The sequence below is a fragment of the Eurosta solidaginis genome, chromosome X (assembly GCF_040869045.1).
Source record: "Eurosta solidaginis isolate ZX-2024a chromosome X, ASM4086904v1, whole genome shotgun sequence".
Lineage (NCBI taxonomy): Eukaryota > Metazoa > Arthropoda > Insecta > Diptera > Tephritidae > Eurosta > Eurosta solidaginis.
This window is the reverse complement of record NC_090324.1, coordinates 65,574,255-65,601,841: the sequence shown is the minus strand read 5'-3', so window position 1 is coordinate 65,601,841 and position 27,587 is coordinate 65,574,255. Positions and strand designations below refer to the sequence as shown.

At 37.6% G+C, this 27,587-nt stretch overlaps 1 pseudogene; it reads right to left on the bottom strand.

Moving 5' to 3' along the window:
- Positions 1–21,665: 21,665 nt before the first annotated feature.
- LOC137234983 (exocyst complex component 4-like) lies at positions 21,666–24,458 on the bottom strand (annotated as a pseudogene).
- Between the last annotated feature and the right edge of the window lie 3,129 nt (positions 24,459–27,587).

The following is a 27,587-nucleotide window of genomic DNA, read 5'->3' as shown; positions in this document are numbered from 1 at the left end:
GGCGGCAGCTATAAAAGGGCATAACGTTAGGCAACGGGCCAAAGTTCTACTTCAGTGCTTGGTGTGAAGTGCGAAGTGAAGTGTCAAGTGTTAGATAAATACTTTTCCTAATTAAAAAGAAAAAAAAGGAAAATGATTGAGTTGGGCCAAATATTTGCTTAGCTATTTAATATGAATTTGGAGCTTTTAGGCCGATTTAATTAAATAAAACAAGTTTATTTTTTTATTTCCGACGCATTTCGACACATTTTCGTGTCTTCCTCAGGGAATCTATTTATTAAATACGAAAAACATATATGTTACATATACAATAATTGGTATTAATGTTCAATATTAAATCACTTACATTGTTTAAACCAGTGGTTTTTGTCACATTTCTTTAAAAATATAAGTACACATATTAATAACAAACAAATAAGAACAATAATTAAAAATCACACCGACATTTGCTACATTAAAATACCGTCTATTAACATTAAAAACAATATTGCACTTGTTACCTCCAGACATTCTTTGTTATTGACGTCGTATAGGCACAATTAATATTATCAACGTCCTCTTTGAAGTTAAACGTTGTTGTAGTTTTTGTTGTATGCGCAGTCCCTCTAGTGTCATCCTTCTACGCGTTCTGTTTTCCCACATCCAGTATTGTTGCGTTGTCGAAATCAGCTGTGTGTTTCTTTTCCGTAAGGTGTTGGGCCAGTGCTGTGTTGCTTTTGTTGTTTTTTGCATCTAGTTTATGTTCTCTAACATGACATCGAATTTCGTAAACTACGTTATGTAGTTGTTCCTTTTCAATTGTGTGCTTTGTTTTTGTATATATGCTTTATAATGTATGATTTGGTTTGTGCGCATAGCTTGTGTTACTGCTTGGTATGATTTTGTGTAATGTTTTGTTGTCTGTTAGGTGAGGTATGTATGTAACGCTAATGCATGTTTTTTGGTATTTTCGCTATTTGCTGTATTCAGATTCTTGTGTTTGTTTTTGTTTATTGCTGTTTGTATTAAATTTTCTATTGTATTGACTGGATAACAATTTTTGCGTAATATGTTTATCACTTTCTCTCTGTTGTGATTTATGAACTCCTGGTCGCTCAAGGTGTAAATTTTCGATATAAAATTGATAATGGTGTTCTTCTTTTGCGTCCATTGGTGGTTTGAATGATAGTTAATTAGTCTTGATGATGCTATGGATTTTGTGTACCAGTTAGTTGTTAGTTTGTTATTGGATTTGTATATTTCTATGTCCAGGAATTCCAGTTTGCTGCCCATTTCTTTTTCTATTATAAATTGTATCTTTGTGTGCTGTCTATTGAATTTTCTTAGAATTTCGTCCACGTCTTTGACCTTAACTACGGCGAATATATCATCTACATATCGTTATGTATTTGATATATATGTCGGAAGATTTTAGCTCAGCGATGCTGTCGTCAATAATTTTGTCAAGGACAATATCTGCAATGGTTGGGGATAAAGGATTTCCCATTGGCATTCCGTAAGTTTGCTGATAATAGGTTTCATTGTAAAGGAAGCAGTTATTCCCTCTCAGACAAAATTCAAGTAGTGTTAAAAAGTTTATTTTGTTGATGTTTGTAAAAGTCTTCATGCTTGACCACTGCTTTATTATTGTGCTTATGGCGAATTGGATCGGTATGTTCGTGAAGAGGGAGACGACGTCCAAAGATATGAGAATTTCATCCTCTTCAATATTTAAATTTTTTATTTTTTCTTTTAGGCTTACGGAATTTTTAATATTCAGCGTTTCAGACACTACGTTTTTTAGAACTTTCCCAAAATATTTGGATAGTTTGGAGCAAGGTACATTGATTGATGACGAAATAGGTCTAAGTGGTGTGTTAATTTTGTGAACTTTTGGCAAGCCATAAAGTCTGGGAGCCGTAGCTGCTGTGCACATCAGATCTTTTTTCTCTTTCAAGGTTATGTTGTTGTTTTTGTAGAGACAGTTTAGAATATTGTTGTTTTTGCGCACTAGATATTGGGTGGGATCATTTCTAATTGTTTTATATGTGGTTTTATCGTTTAACAGGTCTTGCATTTTCTTCTCGTAATCTTCTTTATACATCATCACTGTTTTGTTGCCTTTGTCTGCATTTGTGATAATTATGTTATATTTATGTTGAATAATAAATTTTCGTGTATTCTCGTAGATTTGGAGTATGAATTTATCTTTTGCGTTGTTCTGAATTTTGTTCCTAAAGGTATTAATTTTCTTCGCGAAATTGCATCTAGCCATATCTTTCTCCCTATTGTCTGTATATTTTGCTCAATATCAGCAATTAGATGTAGTGGTGAAAAAGTTTTCCTGGAAACTGGTAGCGCGAATTTGTTACCTAATGATAGTATCCATTTACACTCCGGGGGAATGGTGATTTTAGTATTATTTGTAATCCAATCCTCATTATATCTCAAATCAAATTTTTCAAAATTTCTCTTAATTGAGTGACGTAGTTTTGTCGTGAGGGTACTTTCTGGCTTTATTTTTGTATTTTCTAAAAATTGTTGTTGTGTTTCTACAATTGCTTTTTAATCCTTTTCTTCTACTTTTTGGCGCAATTTTTTCTCTATTTCTCTTGTAGTGTCTTTTATTAGTTTTATTTGTATGTTCGTTTATTTTACCTCTAAGCTTAAGACTTTTTCCAAGAATTTCCTTTCTATCTTCTCCATTTCCTTCTTCGTTTTTTCTAATGTGACGCCTTTTGTAAATTTACCAGCCTTACCGTTTAAGTGTGATGGTGTGATTCCAAAATCTTTGCATTTTAGCAGAAATTTCAGCCTTTGTTGTTGTTTTGCCAATGATTTTTGGTTTTTGCCGTATTGTTTAATAATGTAACAGGTGTCCATGTCATACTTGTACTTGATGTGTCGGAAGAAGTGTTTCATTTTGAAGTATTTATGTTTTTCGTACTTTGTTGTTGCGGGTTAAGCTCTCCGCTCTATTTATTATATGATTGAGTTGGGCCAAATATTTGCTTAGCTGTTTAATATGAATTTGGAGCTTTTAGGCCGTTTTAATTAAATAAAACAAGTTTATTTTTTTATTTCCGACGCGTTTCGACACATTTTCGTGTCTTCCTCAGGGAATCTATTTATTAAATACGAAAAACATATATGTTACATATACAATAATTGGTATTAATGTTCAATATTAAATCACTTACATTGTTTAAACCAGTGGTTTTTGTCACATTTCTTTAAAAAGAACAATAATTAAAAATCACACCGACATTTGCTACATTAAAATACCGTCTATTAACATTAAAAACAATATTGATAAGATAAGAAATGTATCGAGAACAGATCTACATACCTAAACGATTTTTAAGATAAATATAAAATAAAAATAGGTAGGTACTTTGTGTGAGGATGCAAAGTTTCAGGTTTTTTGTGGTCTGCGTGTAAAAACTATGACTACGAATCACGTATTTCAACAATATATGACGTAAACGTAACAATTTGATGAATTTTGAAGCTCCTAGCCGTAAAAAAGGGGCAACAAAATACAGTTTATATGGGATATATAATATATATACAACCGATCTCTATGATTTTTTCAGACAGCAATATATGCTATATACGAAAGCAATCAGTGAAATTTGAAGCTTATAGCTGTTAAAATGGGGTAGAAATTGCGAAAAGTTTCTTATCTGAACAAACGGTTGTATGAGATATATACTATATATACAACCGATCTCTACGATTTTTTCAGACAACAATAAATGCTATATACGTAGGCAATCGGTGAAATTTGAAGCTTATAGCTGTTAAAATGGGGTAGAAATTGCGAAAAGTTTCTTATCTGAACAATCGGTTGTATGAGATATATACTATATATACAACCGATCTCTATGATTTTTTCAGACAACAATATATGCTATATACGTAAGTATTCGGTGAAATTTGAAGCTTCTAGATGTTAAAATGGGGCTAAAATTTGCGAAAATATATATATATATATACTATATATATATACTATATATACCACCGATCTTTATGATTTTTTCAGACAACAATATATGCTATATACGTAAGCATTCGTTGAAATTTGAAGCTTCTAGCTATTAAAATAGGGCAGTAATTACGAAAAGTTCCTTATCTGAACAATCGGTTGTGGGGGATATATACTATATATACGACCGATCTCATCAATTTTTTCAGGCAACAATACGTGCAATATACGAAAGTATATGGTGAAGTTTGAAGTTTCAATCTGTTAAATTGGGTAAGATATTACAAAAATCCTCTTTTTCTGAAAAATCGGTTGTATGGAGGATATATGCTATAGTGGTCCGATCCGGTCGGTTCCGACAAATGTCTAATCGGACACCCAAATACACCCGCTCACCAAATTTTAACAAGATATCTCAAAAATTGAGGGACTAGTTTGCATACAAACAGACAGACGGGCAGACAGAAAAGTTTCTTATCTGAACAAACGGTTGTATGAGATATGTACTATATATAAAACCGATCTCTATGATTTTTTCAGACAACAATATATGCTATATACGTAAGCAATCGGTGAAATTTGAAGCTTATAGCTGTTAAAATGGGGTAGAAATTGCGAAAAGTTTCTTATCTGAACAATCGGTTGTATGAGATATATACTATATATACAACCGATCTCTATGATTTTTTCAGACAACAATATATGCTATATACGTAAGCATTCGGTGAAATTTGAAGCTTCTAGCTGTTAAAATGGGGCTAAAATTTGCGAATATATATATATATATATATATACTATATATATAAACTATATATACCACCGATCTTTATGATTTTTTCAGACAACAATATATGATATATACGTAAGCATTCGTTGAAATTTGAAGCCTCTAGCTCTTAAAATAGGGCAGTAATTACGAAAAGTTCCTTATCTGAACAATCGGTTGTGGGGGATATATACTATATATACGACCGATCTCATCAATTTTTTCAGGCAACAATACGTGCAATATACGAAAGTATATGGTGAAGTTTGAAGCTTCAATCTGTTAAATTGGGTAATATCCTATCAAAAATCCTCTTTTTCTGAAAAATCGGTTGTATGTAGGATATATGCTATAGTGGTCCGATCCGGTCCGTTCCGACAAATGTCTATTCGGATACCAAAATACACCCGATCACCAAATTTTATCAAGATATCTCAAAAATTGAGGGACTAGTTTGCATACAAACAGACAGACGGACAGACGGACAGACGGACATGGCTAAATCAACTCAGCTCTTCAACCTGATTATTTCGGTATACTTAATGGTGGGTCTATCTATTTTCCTTTAAGGACTTACAATTTTCGGTTTCGTGACGAAATTAATATACCATTTCATTTTCATGAAAGGTATAAAAATAGGTAGGTAATCTGTGTGAGGATGCAAAGCTTCACGTTTTTTGTGGTCTGCATGTAAAAACTATGACTACGAATCACGTCTTTCAAAAATATATGGCGTAAACGTAACTATTTGATGAAATTTGATGAATTGTGAAGCTTCTAGCCGTAAAAAAGGGGCAAAAATGACAGTTTATATGAAGTATATAATATATATACCACCGATCTCTATGATTTTTTCAGACAACAATGTATGCTATATACGTAAGCATTTTGTGAAATTTGAAGCTTCTAGCTGTTAAAACGGGGCAGAAATTGCGCAAAGTTTCTTATCTGAACAATCGGTTGTATGAGATATATACTATGTATACCACCACAACAATATATGCTATATACGTAAGCAATCGGTGAAATTTGAAGCTTATAGCTGTTAAAATGGGTAGAAATTGCGAAAAGTTTCTTATGTGAACAATCGGTTGTATGAGATATATACTATATATACAACCGATCTCTATGATTTTTCCAGACAACAATATATGCTATATACGTAAGCATTCGGTGAAATTTGAAGCTTCTAGCTGTTAAAATGGGGCTAAAATTTGCGAAAATATATATGTATATATATACTATATATATATACTATATATACCACCGATCTTTATGATTTTTTCAGACAACAATATATGCTATATACGTAAGCATTCGTTGAAATTTGAAGCCTCTAGCTCTTAAAATAGGGCAGTAATTACGAAAAATTCCTTATCTGAACAATCGGTTGTGGGGGATATATACTATATATACGATCGATCTCATCAATTTTTTCAGGCAACAATACGTGCAATATACGAAAGTATATGGTGAAGTTTGAAGCTTCAATCTGTTAAATTGGGTAAGATATTACAAAAATCCTCTTTTTCTGAAAAATCGGTTGTATGTAGGATATATGCTATAGTGGTCCAATCCGGTCAGTTCCGACAAATGTCTATTCGGACACCCAAATACACCCGCTCACCAAATTTTATCAAGATATCTCAAAAATTGAGGGACTATTTTGCACACAAACAGACAGACGGTCAGACGGACAGACCGACATGGCTAAATCAACTCAGCTCTTCAACCTGATTATTTCGGTATACTTAATGGTGGGTCTATCTATTTTCCTTTAAGGACTTACAATTTTCGGTTTCGTGCCGAAATTAATATACCATTTCATTTTCATGAAAGGTATAAAAATAGGTAGGTAATCTGTGTGAGGATGCAAAGCTTCACGTTTTTTGTGGTCTGCATGTAAAAACTATGACTACGAATCACGTCTTTCAAAAATATATGACGTAAACGTAACTATTTGATGAAATTTGATGAATTTTGAAGCTTCTAGCCGTAAAAAAGGGGCAAAAATGACAGTTTATATGAAGTATATAATATATATACCACCGATCTCTATGATTTTTTCAGACAACAATATATGCTATATACGTAAGCATTTTGTGAAATTTGTTAAAACGGGGCAGAAATTGCGCAAAGTTTCTTATCTGAACAATCGGTTGTATGAGATATATACTATGTATACCACCGATCTCAATGATTTTTTCAGACATCAATATATGCTATACACGTAAGCATTTGGTGAAATTTGAAGCTTATAGCTGTTAAAATGAGGCCGAAATCGCAAAAAAAATATATATATACTATATATATATACTATATATACCATCATATATATATTATATATATCACCGATCTCTATGATTTTTTGACACAACAATACATACTATATACGTAATCAATCGGTGAAATTTGAAGCTTATAGCTGTTAAAATGGGGTAGAAATTGCGAAAAGTTTCTTATCTGAACAATCGATTGTATGAGATATATACTATATATACAACCGATCTCTATGATTTTTTCAGACAGCAATATATGCTATATACGTAAGCAATCGGTGAAATTTGAAGCTTATAGCTGTTAAAATGGGGTAGAAATTGCGAAAAGTTTCTTATCTGAACAAACGGTTGTATGAGATATGTACTATATATAAAACCGATCTCTAGGATTTTTCAGACAACAATATATGCTATATACGTAAGCAATCGGTGAAATTTGAAGCTTATAGCTGTTAAAATGGGGTAGAAATTGCGAAAAGTTTCTTATCTGAACAATCGGTTGTATGAGATATATACTATATATACAACCGATCTCTATGATTTTTTCAGACAACAATATATGCTATATACGTAAGCATTCGGTGAAATTTGATGCTTCTAGCTGTTAAAATGGGGCTAAAATTTGCGAAAATATATATATATATATACTATATATATATACTATATATACCACCATATATATACTATATATACCACCGCTCTTTATGATTTTTTCAGACAACAATATATGCTATATACGTAAGCATTCGTTGAAATTTGAAGCCTCTAGCTCTTAAAATAGGGCAGTAATTACGAAAAGTTCCTTATCTGAACAATCGGTTGTGGGGGATATATACTATATATACGACCGATCTCATCAATTTTTTCAGGCAACAATACGTGCAATATACGAAAGAATATGGTGAAGTTTGAAGCTTCAATATGTTAAATTGGGTAAGATATTACAAAAATCCTCTTTTTCTGAAAAATCGGTTGTATGGAAGATGTATGATATAGTGGTCCGATCCGGTCGGTTCCGACAAATGTCTAATCGGACACCCAAACACACCCGCTCACCAAATTTTATCAAGATATCTCAAAAATTGAGGGACTAGTTTGCATACAAACAGACAGACGGACAGACGGACAGACTGACATGGCTAAATCAACTCAGCTCTTCAACCTGATTATTTCGGTATACTTAATGGTGGGTCTATCTATTTTTCTTTAAGGACTTACAATTTTTGGTTTCGTGACAAAATTAATATACCATTTCATTTTCATGAAAGGTATAAAACCAGGTAGGTACTTTGTGTGAGGATGCAAAGTTTCAGGTTTATTGTGGGCTGCGTGTAAAAACTATGACTACGAATCACGTATTTCAACAATATATGACGTAAACGTAACTATTTGATGAAATTTGATGAATTTTGAAGCTTCTAGCCGTAAAAAGGGGGCAAAAATTAGAGTTTATATGGGGTATATAATATATATACCACCGATCTCTATGACATACAATATATGCTATATACGTAAGCATATGGTGAAATTTGAAGCGTCTAGCTGTTAAAAAGGGGCAGAAATTGCGCACAGTTTCTTATCTGAACAATCGGTTGTATTTGGTGAAATTTGAAGCTTCTAGCTGTTAAAATGGGGAAAAAATTGCTCAAAGTTTCTTATCTGAACAATCGGTTGTATGAGATATATACTATATATACCACCGGTATCTATGATTTTCTCAGACAACAATATATGCTATACACGTAAGCATGTGGTGAAATTTGAATATATCTAAACGATTTTTAAGATAAATATAAAATAAAAAATAGGTAAAAACCGATCTCTATGATTTTTTCAGACAACAATATATGCTATATACGTAAGCATTTTGTGAAATTTGAAGCTTCTAGCTGTTAAAACGGGGCAGAAATTGCGCAAAGTTTCTTATCTGAACAATCGGTTGTATGAGATATATACTATATATACCACCGATCTCAATGATTTTCTCAGGCAACAATATATGCTATACACGTAAGCATTTGGTGAAATTTGAAGCTTTTAGCTGTTAAAACGGGGCAGAAATTGCGCAAAGTTTCTTATCTGAACAATCGGTTGTATGAGATATATACTATATACAACCGATCTCTATGATTTTTTCAGACAACAATATATGCTATATATGTAAGCATTTTGTGAAATTTGAAGCTTATAGCTGTTAAAATGAGGCCGAAATCAAAAAAAAAAATATATATACTATATATACCATCATATATATATTATATATATCACCAATCTTTATGATTTTTTGACACAACAATACATACTATATACGTAAGCAATCGGTGAATTTTGAAGCTTATATCTGTTAAAATGGGGTAGAAATTGCGAAAAGTTTCTTATCTGAACAATCGGTTGTATGAGATATATACTATATATACAACCGATCTCTATGATTTTTTCAGACAATATATGCTATATACGTAAGCAATCGGTGAAATTTGAAGCTTATAGCTGTTAAAATGGGGTAGAAATTGCGAAAAGTTTCTTATCTGAACAATCGGTTGTATGAGATATATACTATATATACAACCGATCTCTATGATTTTTTCAGACAGCAATATATGCTATATTGTTGGTAGGAATTTGGAAGGGGATTTGTATACTTGCGTGAATGTCCGGTACAATAAAAGAAAAGCACTTCTTAGTTCAACGATTTAATGAGGACTAAAATATAAAATGCATGTGTACATATAGTTAACTCATCAATATATGTAATATGTCTTATTCATTCTAATTATTAGAAATATGTTCTCAATAGGAAATATTGAACTTAAAACTCCAAGTTATTATTTCAACACTCTTTCTTAAGTTAAATATTTCTTCAGTTAATTTTTAAGACAAGCATTTGAACTAATTTTACATGTTTCTGTTTTTGCAGATTTTTTGTAAAAATATCAGAAACATTTTCATTTGTGGAGGCGTACTCTAATTCTATTACTTTTTGTTCGACAACTTCTCGGATATAATGATATTTCAAATCTATGTGCTTGGTTCGCTTGTGGAACACAGGGTTCTTTGAAATTTGAATTGCGCTCATGTTGTCGGCTTTTAACTTAACAGGACCGATGTCGTGAATAAAACCAACTTCTTTAAGTAAGCGCCGCAGATATACAGCCTCTTCTGCTGCCGTACTTAAAGCGATGTACTCAGCCTCTGTGCTGCTCAATGCGACTACATCTTGCTTCTTTGCTTGCCAGGAAAAAGCGCTACCCGCCAAAAAGAACGAATAACCGGTGTATGACTTCCTATCTAAATCGTTACTCGCCCAATCGGCATCCGCATAGCCTTCTACCGGTTTACCATTTTTGCAGTAGTGTAACTTTAAATTGATGGTTTTTGATAAGTATCGTAGGACATGTTTTGCACCAGCCTCATGTTCGGTGTGGGGTTCTTGGTTTCTTTGTGCTAATAAACTTACTGCGTGCATAATGTCTGGCCGCGTTGAAATGGGCAAGTACATTAAAGATCCAATTAACGATTGATAGCTTGTTGCGTCTATTTTAGTGCACTTGTCATTTCTGCAGCTTACTTCAAAACCAGGATCTAGAGGTGTGATTACCGGACGACATGATGTCACACCATACATAATCAATAACTCGTTTATATAGTTCTTCTGACACACAGAAATCGCACCTGTCTTACCCTGACGTTCTATTTCGAAGCCAAGAAAAAATGTCATTGCCCCGCTATCGTGTAGTTGAAATTTAGACGATAATGATTTTTTAATGCTCGCAATCTCTTTCTCGCTTGGACATGCTAAGATAAGATCGTCGACATAAACGGCAATGTAACTATAACTGTCATTGTATTGTTTGACATACAAACACGGTTCGCTTTTGCATGGGCTGAAACCCATATCTTTCAATGCTACATCAAGAGTACTATTCCAGTGTCGCCCAGACTGCTTTAAGCCGTAAATGGCTTTATTTAGCTTTAAAACTTTATTAGGATTTTTATTGTCTACAAATTCTTCTGGTTGTTTAAGGTAAATTTCTTCCGTAAGCTTACTATTGAGATATGCATTGGAAATATCGATCTGATGTAAGTGAAAATCTTTCTCAACGGCAATAGCAAGTAGCATACGAATTGTTTCATATCGTATTACAGGCGAAACAGTTTCCCAGTAATTTAAACCCAGCTGCTGACTGCAGCCTTTTGCTACTAGTCTCGACTTGAACTTTTGAATATTGCCATCTGAATCACGTTTTATTCGAAAAACCCACTTCGATCCAATCGCTTTTTGACCATCAGGCAGATCTACTGCTGACCAAGTGTTGTTAGCAAGAAGCGCCGAATATTCTTCTTCCATTGATTTCTTCCACTCAAAGGAGTATTCGCTTGACAATGCTTCTTTGACCGATCGAGGCGTGTCTACATCTTCACCATATCGTAGATAATTTAGCATCTGATTCTCTTTTTTGGGACGCCCTACTTGACCAGTGTGAATAATTTTTGGCCTACCTCGACCGCGACGTGATTCGTTTCCATTTCTATGAGACTCACCTATTATTTGCATTTCATCCGAAACAATTCCATTCTCTGCAACATTGCCTACATTTGCCTCTTCTACCTCTGTTTCGTCTTCGGTGCAACTTTCAAACTCTTCATCTTCTTTCCGCTCTTCTTCAACATGTTTACGATCGTCGATTTTTACAAAAATTGTAGCATTGTCATTTTCATCTCTGTTTTTGGTGTCACCTTCGGCACAGCTAAGTTGACTTCATCTTCTAAAAATTTTACGTCACGTCTTACACAAATTTGCCTCGTTTCCTTATCATACAAGCGATACGCTTTTGCAACCTCAGAATATCCGACGAACTGTTGGATTTTAGCAAATGAAATTGTCAACTTTGTCACTTCTTACTTTCTACTTTACATTTAATATTCTCAGTAAGCTTTGCTTATATAAACTATATATAAAAAAAGTATGTCAAGATATTTTATATTCAAAATAAAAGTTGTTGCTGAATATTATCACAATAGGTTATGGGCCCAGCACGCTTCCACTGCGCCGAATAAGTAACTTATAAATACCTACATACGTGTGATTCAGGATGAGCTACACAGCCGTGAAAATTGAGCCATTGGGTAAAGAGAATTTAGATACGTGGAAGATCCAGATTGAGGCCCTTCTAACAAAGAATGATGCCTGGAAATACGTGAATGGTACGTGTTCAAAACCAACTTCTCCCCCGGAAAAAGTTGCCGAATGGCACTCTGAGGATGCAAAGGCTAAATCGGATTTGATATTAGCGATCGCTACTACCGAATTGAAGCAGATAAGAAATTGTATCACTTCAAAGGATATATGGGACAAGCTTCATAGCATATATCAATCCAAAGGACCAGCTCGTAAGGCAATGTTATTGAAATCTCTTATATTACTAAAAATGAAGAATGGCCAAGATATGCGGGACCACGTGAAAAATTTTTTTAACGTCGTAGACACGATTCAAGAAATGCAACTCGAAATAATTGATGAACTTCTAACCGTCTTGTTGTTGTACAGCATTCCCGAAGAATACGAGTCATTTAGGATTGCAATCGAAACTCAGGAAAAGTTGCCGGAACCATAGGTGTTAAAGGTAAAGCTGCTGGAAGAATACGAAGCACGTAAACGAAATCATAGTGAGAGCACCCCCAATGCAATGTTTATCCACAAAAATTCACAGAACCAGGGAAGAAAGCAAGGTAAGAGAAAGTTTAAATATGCCTGTCATTACTGCGGAAAAATAGGTCACAAGGCCAAAGAATGTAGAGCGAAGGCAAACGAAGCAAAGGCTAAGGAGAATGGCTTGAAACGTAACGAATCAACAAGAGCTGCAGAAGTCGCAATGCAGGTGAATGGAGAGCTCGAGCGATGGTGTCTAGATTCAGGTGCATCTTCGCATATGTGTAGCAAAAAGGAAAAATTTAGAGGACTTGAACCATCGGACATAAATGTTTTACAATTGGCTAACAACGAGTCAACGAAAATACATGGAATTGGTACTGTGAAATTCATCACTTCAGAAGGCATCGCAGCAAAATTTGATGACACGCTCTACATTCCTGACCTGCGATCAAATCTACTCTCAGTTTCAAAAATAACAGATCATGGTTTTAATGTAGTATTTACCGCAAAAGAGGCCATAGTCTTACAACCAGAAACAGGTAAACAAGTAATGATGGCTACTAGATTTAAAGATTTGTACTATGTTTCAGAGAAAACTGAAAAATGTAGTCTAGCACAAATAAGTTTGCAAGAATGGCATGAACGATTCGGCCACCTGAACGAGAAGGATCTAAAAGATGCTATACGAAAAGGCAAAGTTGTTGGAGCTGAAACAAATTTCAACGAACAATTACCTATTTGTGAAGTCTGTGTTAAGGGAAAACAAACTCAGACACCATTCCCAAAATCGTCCACTAAAACGACTGATCTATTGGAGTTAGTTCACACTGACTTATGTGGACCAATGCGTACAAATTCCTTGGGGGGATCTCGATATTTTGTCACATTCATTGATGACAAATCAAGGTGGTGCGAAATATATTTCATCAGAAAGAAAAGCGAAGTTATGACCAAATTTGCAGAATACAAACGCATGGTGGAAAAAAGGACTGGTAAGTTTATTAAATGTATTAGATCAGACAACGGAACAGAATACGTTAACAATGAAATGCAGACATTTTTGAAGAAAGAGGGTATAAAACACGAACGGACAGTTGATTATACGCCGCAACAAAATGGCGTTGCAGAGCGCAAAAATAGGACATTGGTAGAAATGGCCAGATGCATGATGATTCAAGCAGGGCTGCCCGCAGTTTTTTCTGCTGAAGCGGTTTTGACAGCAAATTATTTGCGAAATAGATGCCCATCTCGTAGTTTGGATGGTGAAACTCCATTTAAATTGTGGACTGGAAGATTGCCAAACGTAACTCACTTTAGGAAGTTTGGGTCAACGGCTTATGCCCTTGAAAAAACTCATAAAAAGGGAAAGTTTGAAGCCAAATCCAAAAAATGTATTTTTATTGGATATTCAGAAGAAACTAAAGCTTACAGGCTTTGGGATGCAAGTGCAAGAAAAGTTTTACGAAGTAGAGATGTCACTTTTGGTAACAGTTTCGAGTTGAGCGATTATGAAGAATTTATTGACGAAGAAAATGTCAAAAAAGATTTAGCTTTTGGTATTGATTTTAAAATTTTCAACAAAAACACACATATAAAAGGTAGCAGCGCTGAAGAAGACAACGAAGATCGTAAAGAAGATTTTAGCGATGAAGGAGAAGACGGGTATAATACCCCTTCTGAACTTGAAAATACTGAACGCTATGCTACTCCCATGACTTCGATGCGAGGATCAGGCAGGCCTAAGAGAGTTCTCACCGGAAGACGAGGAAGGCCACGTAAATTGTACAACATGGTAAGTCAATCGAACAGAGAAGCATCAGATGAGATTGGTGAAGATTACCATAATACTGCTGGCTTAGCTGTTCATAGCGATCAACTGTCAACAGCTGAAGCTCTATCTAGTCCAGATGCAGATGACTGGATTAAAGCAATGAAGAGTGAATACGATGCCCTAATGAAAAAGCATACATGGGATGTAGTTGAGCATCCAGTTAATAAGAAAATAATCGAATGTAAATGGGTCCTAAGCACAAAATGTAAACCTGACGGAAGTATAGAACGACGCAAAGCTAGGCTTGTCGCAAAAGGCTTTACTCAAATACCGGGAATTGATTTTGACGAAACGTTTGCACCTGTTGCTAGAATTGGATCTATTCGTTTAATTGTAGCTCTTGCGGCTGAGTATAGTCTGATTTTGCATCAACTAGATTTTGTAACTGCATATTTGAACGGGAATATTGAGGAAGAAATTTGTATGAGAATACCGAAAGAATTCGACAAAATCTTAAGTAAGGATGAATCGAAAGAATATCACGGAAATAAGGTATGTTTGATTAAGAAAGCACTTTACGGTTTGAAGCAGTCTGGTAGACAGTGGTACAAGAAACTAGATGAAAAATTGAAGGAAATGCAATTCCAGCCATTGAAATCAGATACATGCGTTTTTCTGAAGAAAACAGAAAAAAGTATGATAATTGTCGCAGTTTACGTCGATGATTTGATTGTAGCAGCTAATAATAATCAAATGTTGCACGAGCTGAAAATGGAACTAGCAAAATCATTTGAGATGAAAGATATGGGTGAGTTGACATATTGTCTTGGTATTAGTTTCAAGCAAAATAATCAGAATAATACAGTAACGATGTCGCAAGAAAAGTATGTAAATAATATCTTAAAGCGTTTTAACATGCAAGACGCGAAGCCAGTCTCCACTCCTTTAAATCCGGGCGTAAAACTTTCGAAAGAAATGAGCCCGAATACCGAAACAGAGAAGCAAGAAGTTCAGAACATACCTTACCAGAATCTTATAGGGTCCCTAATGTACTTATTAATATCTACAAGGCCAGATATTACACATGCAGTTAGCGTTTTAAGTCAATATAATTCCAATTACGGCAAAGAGCACTGGATAGCTGCAAAACGGGTACTAAGATACATAAAAGGAACTGCAAGTATGGGATTAGTTTTTACGAGGACTGGTAAAGAACTAGTGGGCTATACCGACGCAGATTGGGGCGCTAATATAGATGACAGGAGATCTTATACTGGTTTTGTCTTCAAGTTAGCAAATGCCGCTGTGAGCTGGGAGTCTCGAAAGCAGAGAACTGTTGCAATGTCCAGCACATAAGCAGAGTATATGGCGCTTTCTGAATCTGTAAAAGAAGCAATACATCTTAGAAATTTTTTGGTTGAAGTACATGGTCAAATTGGTATTACACCTATATTTAATGATAACCAAAGAGCAAGATTATTGAGTAAGAATCCAGTATTCCATAATCGAACAAAGCATGTTGATATACGCCATCATTTTGTAAGAGATACAGTGGAGAGGGGAGAAATTTCTATCGAATATTTGCCTACTGATAGAATGCCAGCTGATGTGCTGACCAAAGCACTACCATTGCCAAAACACAATACTTGCATTAACGAAATTGGATTAACTATAATGTAGATTAAATATACATAAGTAACTACGTATAATATACATACATATGTATGTAAAATTCCATTTGAGGGAAAGTGTTGGATTTTAGCAAATGAAATTATCAACTTTGTCACTTGTTACTTTCTACTTTACATTTAATATTCTCAGTAAGCTTTGCTTATATAAACTATATATAAAAAAAGTATGTCAAGATATTTTATATTCAAAATAAAAGTTGTTGCTGAATATTATCACAATACGAACAAATACTCTTTGCCCTTTGCGCTGAATTTACCACGCTGCGTTTTATTTAACGCGAATGCGCGCGAACCAAAAACCCTGAAATGTTTTACCGACGGCTTTTTGTTGTACCAAATCTCATAAGGAGTGCAATCTCTAAGTAATTTTGTAGGTGCGCGATTACGTAAATATACAGCTGTGTGTATAGCTTCACCCCACAATTCTGGTTCTATATTTGCATGCACCAGCAAACTTCTAGCCATTTCTACAATTGTGCGGCTAACTTTCTCTGCCACTCCATTTTGCTGGGGAGTATATGGCACAGTTAACTGCCTTTTAATTCCGCACTCATTTAAAAAATCGGTAAATTTATTGTTTATGTACTCCGTACCATTGTCACTTTGGAGCTTTTTAATTTTCTTCTGAGTTTGACATTCGACCATATTTTTGAATAATTGAAACTGTTCAAATATTTCGCTCTTTTCTTTAATACAATAAACAAAAATCATTCTCGAGAAATCGTCAATAAATGTGAGAAAGTATCGTGCACCACCTACTGATTTTACGTTTATGGGTCCACATACATCTGTATGCACAAGCTCTAATATTTCTTTTGACTCAATTTCAAATTTTTTCGGAAAAGGCATTGCACTTAATTTTGCTTTGTTGCATGTGTCACAATTTGTTTTTGTTGTCACATCTTTTGTGTCCATACCTCGCACTAAACCTTTGTCGGCAATTTTCTTTAAACTTTCGAAGTTTATATGACCATATCGATTATGCCACTTTAAATTATTTAAATAAATGTTTGAACCTTGTACTTGCGCATTGAATATAAACAAATCATTTTGTTATCTAGCTCTAAGCAATGTTAACCCTATGGAATTTTTTACTGCCACAACATAGTTTTTGAATACCACTGTATGTTTATGCTGCAGAGCTTTGTTAACAGAATAAAAGTTCATTTTCAGTGAAGGCACAAACAATACATCACGTAGCTCTATTTCACATTCATTTGTTTTTATTTTGACCGTACCTGAAAACGTAAGCTGGCGGCTTCCAGATTAGTTTCTCTCAGGGGGGTTAGAAATAAAAGGCAATGATTAATATTAAAAATTACACTAGTATTTTATTTCAAAGGAATGTGAAATAGAAAAATATTAGAACTTGAGTTTAAAAAGCAAACATGCACTTGCTACAGTTTTACCTTTTTAATATATGCGGGGACTCTGCGTTCTGGCGGTGACGATCGGAGCTTGCGTATCCTGCTGCGGCTTTAATCCAAGTGAACGAGTTCCCTTTCCACGCATTCCGTTTACCCCCAAAGCTAACAGGCCTTTGGCGGGGTAACTTAACGAAACGTCAATTTTGCTTTTAGTATCTGTGCTAACGGACGTAATAAATAAGCGGTTTTGTATTAAATTGCATTAGGGTGGCCGGCCCTTAATTTTCCTTTGGGGTTAGCCTGCTGGCCTAAACATGCCGGCCCCCTTGCGGTACGCAACCTCGCCTGGCTCTGCTGCTAGAGTAGACAATATCTAGAGGGAGAAAGATGAGAAATTTGTGGATGGACAGACTGTACGCATGAGTTCAAAGTATAACATATTCTTTATTACAAAATCCATAATGTAAATTCAAATTCAAATTTCATTTTTTTGATATTTATCTGCGACCATTTAGGCTCTAGATACTCCAGAAAGCACGAAGCCGAATATCGTGCTTTGCGCCAAGAGCGGGCCGAATGACGCTGGCAGAACTTGATTTAGAATAATGTCGGCATATACGTCTGTCCCGAGAACTAGGCGTACTGGCGACGTGACGTAGAATTTTGGATCGGCGAGACAGATGTGTGTATACATAGCCGCGATGGCTGGATCCAGGCTGTGACTAGGCGCCACTCGGTGGAAATGTGGTGTGACGACGGCATGGGTCGCAATGCGTTTGTTATCGCCGTGCTTCCCCCGCAGACACACCACACAGCCTGTCTGGCTACCCACTCGAGTTTCGTCCAGCCGCAGATCCCGGACCAAGTCGGCCGATATGACGGTTGACGGCGAACAAACATCGATCAATGCTCGCACCAGATGTAGTCGTCCTCCAGCTTCTATTTTGACGACAGCGGTCGGCGAAAGTGAGATCATGGGCCGCAGTACCGGTCCAGCGATGGGGTCCAGCGCTGTACGTCCACTGCGGAACGTTAGCGGCGTCCTTAGCTGGCGAGTGGCAATGACCCCCCGAGAATCGGCGGCGGTCGACGTAGAGCGAGGCAGGCTAGTCGTGATGGCTTCGTGACGGCGATTTGTGTTGTTGCTGGTCAGCTGGGGGCGTTATCGTTGTCGGCGACGACGGTGAGGGGTTCTTTTCGACTGTTGGAGCTCATGTTGTAGCAGGGGTCGGTAGAGCCGTGGTTCCGATCCCCCTGATAGTCGGAGGGGCAGTGGTTCCGATCTATCGGAGAGTCGGAAGGGCAGTGGTTCCGATCTCTCTTGGACCATGCTGGCCGGTTGAGAATAGATGTCCCTCTCCGTGGTTTCTCGTTCCATCTCCTCCGCCTCAATATCGGAGGCGTATAGTGATAACGCCCCTTCGAGGTTCTCGCGTTCTTCCTCCTCTACCTGTACGCTCCACGGCTTGTACGGCTCACGCGAGGCTTTGGCTTGCTCATCCACGTGAAGGGTGGTGTGGTGTTTCTCGCCACATCGCCGACATCTCCCGTTGCTTGAGCAACCAGCCGTGCGGTGCGCCATGGGGAGGCAATTGCCACAATAATTGCCCAGAAGAGCTTCGCGCATCCGTTCCTCAGGCGTCTTTGAACGGTAGACTGGGCATAAACGGATCGGATGCCTAGCCGAACACAAATGGCATGGGACCTTGAAATAGCTGGCCTTTTTTTCATATGCCTTGCGCAATTGGCCGTAGCGGGTCATGATGCCTGCAATTAAACTCATTAAGTCATATTATATACGTGTCGATTATTTTTCACAAAAAAATATCTGGTTGTGGCTGACTGACGAGATTACCTCAAAATTGTGACTTATGAAATTTTTCAGAACCCGGTATACCAATTTCGGTATACAAAATGAGGTAGATATACAAAATTTAGAAACAGGTATACAAAATTAGGTATACAAAATTTAGAAACAGGTATACAAATTTAGGTATACAAATTTCAGAACCCGGTGTACAAATTTCGAACTTAGGTATACAAATCCAGGTATACAACATTAGGTATACAAATTTAGGTATACAAAATTTAGTAGTATTTTAAAGTGCAGAGCCTTGCTATACATGGTGGTGATGTTTACTATAAACCACCCTGGGCTCCCACCAACAAAAAATTTGTTCACAAAACTTTACAATGTCCATGCAAATGTGACTATGAATACAACCCATGACCATAAAATGACTAGTCAAATGACGAGAGCGTTTTTGCCGGGCACCAACAAGGTGCAAAACTTTGCTGGATTAATGTGTGGACATTATTACACTGGTGGTTAGATCGGTTATTACCCCTTCCCTTGTACTAATTTTTCACCTCATATATTCATTCGTAAACGAGTTGGTCTACGTTCTGAATTGGTATTTCATTGAATAGCAACGTCTTATTTGCTATTAACGATCTACCAGAATATTTGGTGCATTTGGCTTTTTGGCCTAAAATGGTGCAGGGTGAGTCAAGGGCTCATTAATTGCGGCCATGGGTGTTGGCATCACTGTTGATTAGTTACTAAAGGCATTTCCTGAATGAGAAATGTCATAATGAAAAATTCCACGAGGCGGTACGGTGGCATAGCAGCGGTAAGTATAGTAAATCGATTGTGATTTCTTTTTACTATTATTTTTTTAATTTCTTCTATTTTCAGGACAACTCCCTACTTTTGCTATTGCTGGCAGGAAAAAAATTTCGATTAATACTTCATTGTGAAAACTTCCAGCAAAAATTTTATCATAGCTAAAACTAATATTAAAACGACCAGTAAAGTGCTGTGCTAACTTCGTTGATTAATAAATATTTGAAAGGTTAAAAATAAAACTTGGCTGTACAAAAAGGGTGTATAAATTAGAACACAAAGTGCAATAAATTAAAAGCTTTCATTTCTGCCTTTGAGAACGGTGAAAGTAAATGCAGCTGGTTTAATAAATATAAAAAAAAGAATTGTTTGTGGGTATGAGTTTAAAGTGGCAATAAAATAACGATTACTTGGAAAATACACTTGTGCGAGTTCTTAATTTCAGCTGTTGCCGGAGGAAGCATATTCTATAGGGCGTTTCGTCATCATCAACGCCCGTTAATGCGCCATTTCAGCCGTCCCCGCAACGTGTGACTCGTTGTTGTGCCCACTTCAGGTGGATGCGCAATTCATATCGCATATTGTAATAGCGAGCTCTCAAAAAACACAGTAACAGCATATAATTATACTAGCTTCTGTGTGTGCAGCATCAGCTAACGTTTCATTTTTGTGGTCGTCGACGCATTACGACCATATTTGTGTGGTCAATATGAAGAAAATTTTTTCAAAGTTTGATAAAAATGAAAAAGTGGATATTTCCCACAATCACTCCACTTCGAAAGAAACCAATAGTTTTGTTGGCAAAGTGTTTAAAGTGGGACGCGTAAGTGTGACCGTGGAAGATGTCTTGGCTGAAGGTGGCTTTGCCATGGTCTTCCTTGCAAAAGCCAATACAGGTGATACAAAATATGTTGGCAAAGTGTTTACAGTGGGACGCGTAAGTGTGACCGTGGAAGATGTCTAGAATCGTATGCATCAACAATGCGAACCATGTAAGCGCATTGTACAAGCGCATAAGAAATGCGTTCATGTTTAGAAATAGCGCTTTCACAGCCACTTTTAGAATTTATTGACGGGATTGCCGATGAAATTGGAAATCAAAAGGAACAATTTTCCAGTACTTTGCTAAATCGTTTTCATGATGAAGTTTCCACCCTTTTCGGTGGTAGTCCAAAAAATGGAGGAACTACGAAGTGCATCGGGTATGTTGTATGTGCATTCAATTTCCACTTTGTAATATTATTAGTAGTTTGTATATATGTATAGTCATAGCTAATAATTAACCGAACAGTCCTTTAAGGTGAATCACTAAAGGTTATGCCTGCGCATATCTTAATATTTTCATACATTATTTGTATATATGACGTGTTACTTATCATAAGCCTGCTTTTGCAATGGGCAATTACGCCTTAACTTAAAAAACACAAAGGAAAGCACACTGATTTCTCTGTACATTTCGTTAAGCAAAACGAAGCCTTAATTATTTGAGCAAATAATTTCTATCTCTATGGTTTGGCTAACTTAACACCAAAACAACAGAAAAATTTAAACAACGATGCCAGTAGATGGTTTAGTACCCAAAATGTCTGATAAGTTTTGCTGATATGAAGCTAAAACATTTGCTTCTACTATGCCGCGCGCCTTACACGGTCATTGCAGTGCATTTAGATATTGCATTTCGGTAAACTGAGCTCCTTTCTCAACGATGTTAGTTAGAATATCATCTGGTTCCTTGCATAGCAACTCTTAAAGGTTTTCCGCCTAATCCAATGCCACTTCATGCGATGCTGTACTATTGCTGAGTGTTTGTTATAATGCTAGCGCATTGCGACACATACGTTGCACTGTCGCCTGATCGATGTGCTCCAAATAGTTAGAGGCTTGAATAAGTATACGTGCGGCCAAGTGTGCTAATCCTTCAACAATGTACCTCGTTTTGCGTGGATGTAGGGCCGCACTGAAGGCTTCATCCATTTCTGATAAGCACTTAGTTAACATTTGCACCTGTCGGTCGGGCTCAAGAGTATCATCGTCCTTGGTTCCCATAAAACGGTGGGATTTGTTGGCGGGCTTAGTTCGCAAATAATGGAAACATTGTACGCGTACGTCCAAATGTAACACAACAAACATGTATTGGCTAATTCATCGATCTCCAGCTCTAAATTAGTTAATCCTTTGATTGTGCCATCCTTTATTGCTGTCTGATGTGTAGCCGTGCATTCGCCCGTTAAGATGTTAAGGCCATTAACTAAAGGCTTGCGTCGTTCGTTCGCGAATTCCGATACGTGCCCAGAAAACCATTCCAGACTCTCTTGAAGTACGGCAAGTTCTTTTAGTACACTTATATCAGCTAAAATTTCTTGCGTGTAATACCCCCTTAACCCAAGTTACTAGTAAGCATTTCAGCTTCACGTATATTACGTTGTTCCACTTGTAGGGGACTTTCCTCCTCGGAGGCGTCGATATTGTTACGTTGCAGCTTCTTGCTGTGTTTTACGCGGTGGCTAGACGACTTTAAATCGGTCCAATTGGGAAGTGGTTTTTAAAAACCGACTAATATCTTCATCCTTCAGCCAAGCTACACTGTAAATACGCTTATCCTCAGAGTCAGGCTGCACAACACCTCTATAAGCCGTTTGTGATATCTCGCGATATGTCTTCAATAGCGCGCGTACCATTTTCAATAATTCATCAGAATAGAATGGCAATTCCTGTATGAGCGTTTTGGTCTCTTGCAAACGCCGTTCTACCATGGCAGTGGACTGCAGTAGTGGACGAGAAAAGCCCATTACTTTCACTTCTTCTGGCGTAATAATCATGCCCCAAGCATCCTGATTTTTCGATAGAGATTCGATGGTTAATTGCAAATTACGATAGTGCCCTTTGGAAAGGAACGTATCCTTAATGTAATTATCAATGAAGTCATGTGAACGGCATGGTTGTCCAGGTTTGCACTTATGAATCCTTCAACTTCTCGCATATAGGTCAGAAGTGGCAAATATACCTTCGTAATCACACTTTGATCGGCCTTACAATAAGCACTTTTCCCGGTGCTTTTTCGTATGCGCGAAATTGCCACTGCCACTGCCACTGCCGCCACTTCCCAGTGCTGTGGCTGTCAGATTGTCATCTGTGGAGACATCAGAGGCTTTACGTCGATGCTCTTTTACGGTACCATCCCCAATTGTTTGGCCAGCACTCTGTTGCAGTGGAATGTGATGATTTATCAAATTTGAAGAGCGACTTTTTGGTGCTCGGAACTTTGCGTCGGAGGAAATAAGAATTAATATTATTAGTTGGTTCAGCGAATGCCGACTGTGTAGCGTTATCACCGGAAGCATTTTGTATGTCCAAATAATCGGATAACAGCAATCGTAGCACAGACAGACTGTGATCTTGCCTAAAAATCAGTTAAATCGTATAGCTGTGGTCCGACCACAGCAGACCTTTGTCCTACGGACAAATAGTTTTTCAACAACAACGAATGTGTCGTCGCTATAGCTTTAAATTGTTTAACGATGACTTCAAGCAGTGTGAGTAAGGGATTATCGCGTCCATTTGTATTTAAATTGAGCGAAATTAAATGATACGTGGTTTGGCGCACCACTTCCAGCAACGGTGTTTGAATTTGTACACGTAATACCTCAAACGAATCCGATACTTTACTCAACATCCCAAAACTCGATTATAATGGAAATAAAATAGGTCATACTCAATTCTGGATCAATTAAGTCCGCATTTTCAATCACTTCGGACTTGTCTATATCGAATCCTTGAGTCATTTCCATAAGCGCTTTACGGACATGTGCATTAGCTTCTGTTCGATCTGTGGGACGGCGAGCATCAATACCCCGCGTAAAACTCGAATTTAAACGGTTCGAATTGCTGCGCTGAAAAGTGGAGAATGCTTCTGCAGCGAAATTTTTTGTATAGCTGCGTTACAAGCTCTTCATGTCTACACTGCAACAAACGTTTGCACGCACCCAGATTTTCCTTTACACCGTGTATACGTTCCCGGCTTGCTGTTATCTCGTTCGATACTTGACTGAATAATGGCAAAACCTGAGTCAGTTGTTGGTCATGGCGTGATACTAACTCATTTAAACGTTGATCGGAACGCTTGTATTCTTTTCCAATTTTGAGTTTTTCTTGTGGTCGCTCCTCCGTAGTCTCACTAAAGCCAAGTGGCTTGATGACGTTAAGGAGGAATCCACAGCCCGACTCATCTTTTCCATATTTAACTCCGCGCGGAGGTTTTGTTGTGCTTTGTGTTACCTCATCACTTGTAAATTTTAATTTATTCAAATCGATATTTAATTTTTGTTCCTGCTGTGGCATAAACTGTTGAGGCTTTTGTGATTGCTGATAGTAGTGACGCTGATTACTTGAGAAAATTGCTTTGCTGAAACGTCACATATTAGGTTGAAAGTTCGACTGAACATGTTGAATTGTCAACGGTGGTTGTTTTTATTATTGTGTTTGTAGAAGATTTTGTATTGAACAGACTACTTTTATTATTTACAGAATTTGAATTTGACTTTCCCAACATTAAATTCAAGCTAGCCGCTTTACTTTTGATGCTATTATTACTAAATCGACGCTTTTTCAAAAGTGCCTTATTGAATGTCCCTTTCGTTTTTAATGAATATGAGAATTTCACTGGTATGGATAGTTTTTTAAATACAGGTATTAAATCACCATTGAAAGGTGAAGGAGCGCGTAAAGGCCGACAGTTGTGTTTCTCCCCCTTTTTTTAATATTTGAACATGCATTCAAGGCAACTTGATGCTATCGAAAAGTGCTTTTACTCCGTCTGTTTTCGATAAGGTTGTCAGTTCACTGGTTGAAATTCCACCAGATTTATAAGTTGGGCGGCTCACGACGTATACTCATTAGTTTGGTCTTTCGTGAAGTGGAAGACAATAGAAAGGATTTTTAATTGGATGCCGCAGATTCTTCTACCTCATCGCGATTGTAGGGCAAGATTATGAGTTTTACTAAGGGTCGGGTTATCTGGCCTTTCATCGTCATGATATCGACCACTCTGACGCGATCGTCAGGTCCTGGGTGTAATTTGACCACCCGTCCGAGTCTCCATTCATTTGGAGACAAATTATCCTCCTTTATTACGACCAAGTCCCCGATTTTTAGGTTCGTTTTGGGAAATCTCCATTTGTTTCTTTTCTGCAGTTCAGAGAGGTATTCCGATTTACACCTCTTGCAGAAGGAGTGATGTAGGGATTTTAACTTTTGCCATCGATTTATGATTGAAGCAGAGTTTTCGCTGGTGTCAGGTTCTGGTGGATATAAGAGGTGTCCTCCTACCAGAAAGTGACCTGGGGTTAGTGGCTCCAGGTCTGATGCATTGTTTGACGCAGGGCTCAATGGTCGGGAGTTGAGGCAGGCTTCGATCCTGCATAGCAAAGTCGCAAACTCCTCAAAGGTGAATTTGCTACTTGACGCGATTTTTGTGAAGTGGCTTTTAAAACTTTTCACTCCCGCCTCCCACAGTCCCCCCATGTGAGGAGCTGATGCGGGAATGAAGTGCCACGATAAGGATTGATGGGAGTACTTGGATAGGGTGTTATCGCGGGCATTTTGTAGGAATTCCCTCATTTCCACTTTAAGTGCTCTAGAAGCCCCGACAAAATTCGTGCCATTGTCGGAAAACATTTTACTAGGGCAGCCTCTCCGCGATACGAACCTCGCAAATGCTGCTAAAAATGATTGGGTGCTGAGGTCGGAGGTGGGTTCCAGGTGAATCGCTTTCGTTGCAAAGCAAACGAACAAGCACACATACCCCTTCGACACTCGACAACCTCGCCCTCGAAAGTTCTTCATATCGAAGGGTCCCGCAAAATCAACTCCTGTGTTTGTGAATGCCCGTGAGTACGTAGTTCTCTCCTTGGGTAAAATTCCCATTAGCTGGGTTTGAACACGTTTTCGGTAAATCGTGCATTCCTTGCAATTGTGGATTGTCGATTTTATCATGTTCTTGACCCGTGGTATCCAATACTGCGTACGGATGAGGCGTAGCATAAGTTGGTTTTCCCCATGGAGTGAGATCCTATGGGTAAACTTTACAATAAGACGCGACAACTGGCAATTATACGGCAAAATGACTGGATGTCGCTCGTTGTACGGGATAGCTTCGGAAGCTTTGAGGCGGCCGCCTGCCCTCATAACCCCCCTTTCATCTAAGAATGGGTTCAGTGGTAGTACCTCGCTCTTTGCTCCTATAAGTTTTTTAGACTTTAAAGCTGAATACTCCTCCCCATAATGCCTCTTTTGATAAATAACAATCAGACGTTGGGTCGTTGCTTTTATTTCGCTCGACGAAATTGAGCAAGAATTCGCCTGAAATGAGGCTCTTGTTTTTGGGTTAGTTCTTTGAAAGAATCTCCAGACGTAGGATAGTACTTTCAAAGCTCTCGAGAGGTCAGAAAATCTTGTGAGGATATCAGAGTCTGTATCTATTATTGATGAGTGTACCTGGACCCGCTTTTCTTCTGACGTGGTGGTATATTCTGTTTCTTGGGTAGGCCAATTTGAGCTATCTTCATGAAGCCAAGAAGGGCCCTCCCACCACAGGGCTTTGTTGATAAGATCTTCAGCGGGTATACCTCTACTTGCGAGATCTGCCGGGTTTGATGCCGAGTCGACATGAAGCCAGTTTTCCTTCCCTACTTTGTCAATTATTTTTGTCACCCTATGGGCAACGAAAGTGGACCACGAGCATGGGGGTTTGCGAACCCATGCCAGGACGATTGTCGAATCCGTCCATAGATAGGTTGTGGAAATGTTAAAATTGAGGTTTTTTGCGACTGACTCTACTATTTCTGCTAGCAGAACCGCACCACATAGTTCAAGGCGGGGTAGAGATATAGTCTTGACCGGGGCTACTCGGGTTTTTGCGAAGAGCAGACTTACGAACACATGGTTCTCGATTTGTACCCTCAGGTATATTGCGGCTGCATATGCTTTCTCGGAAGCGTCGCAAAAGCCACGTAGTTCGCTGCTCGCTACCGGGGAAAACCGTACCCAACGGGGTATACGAATGCTTTCAATATTTCGGTAGCTTTCTAAAAAATCATGCCATCTGTCTAATATCGCGGGAGATACGGCTTCGTCCCAGCCCGTGCCTTCCAGCCAAATACCTTGCATTATGATTTTCGAGGTAATAATGAATGGTCCTAGCCAACCTAGTGGATCAAATAATTTTGCTATAGCAGACAATATTGTTCTCTTTGTGAACACGACTTGGTCGTCTATGGGTTTCGTAGAAAAATAGAAATAGTCAGAGTGGGCATTCCACCTGATCCCTAAGGCTTTAACCATGCTAGCATCCTCAAAGTTTAAGAAGTTTTCATTTAATAAGTGCGATCTTGGAATACCTTCCAATAGTTGATCGCAATTTGAAGTCCACTTCCTGAGGGAGAAGCCGGCTGATTGTAATGCCGCTTGGAT